The 810-nt window shown below is 59.6% G+C and overlaps 2 non-coding genes across 2 annotated transcripts; both read left to right on the forward strand.

Annotated features, from left to right (window-relative positions):
* Positions 1 to 449: 449 nt before the first annotated feature.
* Positions 450 to 529, forward strand: Tc00.1047053419671.10. Its single transcript, XR_008254166.1, has one exon. It is a non-coding gene; the product is annotated as a C/D small nucleolar RNA (snoRNA), TB8C3C2 (small nucleolar RNA).
* Positions 530 to 580: 51 nt separating this feature from the next.
* On the forward strand, positions 581 to 656 carry Tc00.1047053419671.20. The gene has a single exon (XR_008254167.1). It is a non-coding gene; the product is annotated as a C/D small nucleolar RNA (snoRNA), TB8C3C3 (small nucleolar RNA).
* The last annotated feature ends 154 nt before the right edge of the window (positions 657 to 810 follow it).

Below are 810 nucleotides of genomic sequence, written 5' to 3' on the forward strand. Positions count from 1 at the left end.
TCATGTTGCCGCGTAACTGAGGGTGAGTGCTGGTAGCCACTGAACGGCGTTGCGCCTTGTGTGCCGGCTGCTGTGCTTCCACTTTGTGCTGAGATGCTTGAGGGGGCAATTGTTTTTTGTTTTTTCTTTTTGTTTGCATCCCACTCGTCTGGTCATGGCGGCTGCAACGAGACTCTGCGGCAGCCTGATCGTTGCGGGCGTTACATCTCCTGCTGTTGTCTCCTCGTTGTGTCGGTGGGGAGGAGGCGGGCGACGGCGTCGGTGGAGTGGCGCTGCGGTGGGAGAAGGAAGGCACTGACCGCCGCTGACGGCGACCGTCTTTGCTGCCGGCGATCTGACGAGATGACCTCACCGTTGTCACACCCAACCGGGATCGATGCGGGCCGCACCGCCTCTCTCTTCCCTCCCTCCATCCCCCAGTCTCCTGCAGACACACGAAGTGCGCGGCGGCGGCGTGATTACAAACCGGACGTCTGAAGGTCAACCGACCGCAGAGTCGATGTGGACCCTTGTCCCCCGTGGCTGAGTGCCGCCACCGTGCTTCTTTGTTCCTCCCTTTTGCCCTTGTGCATGCCGTGCGCGCATGATGCCGCTCTTTATTCTGCAATGCCGACCCACGTGAGCGAGAAACGACGCCTTGACTACTGGCAACTGACGCACTCACCACCCCACTTCCGCGCCACCACCACCACGTTCACGGACGCGCTCGATGGCTGGCGGTTGCAACAATACCAGGTGCTGCGGACGAAGAGCATGTCTTGAAGAGGATGCCGCGGTATTTTGTGTGGGTTTCAATTTGTTTTTGTTCTG

The sequence above is a fragment of the Trypanosoma cruzi genome (assembly GCF_000209065.1).
Source record: "Trypanosoma cruzi strain CL Brener chromosome Unknown tcruzi_1047053419671, whole genome shotgun sequence".
NCBI classification, from domain to species: Eukaryota; Euglenozoa; class Kinetoplastea; order Trypanosomatida; family Trypanosomatidae; genus Trypanosoma; species Trypanosoma cruzi.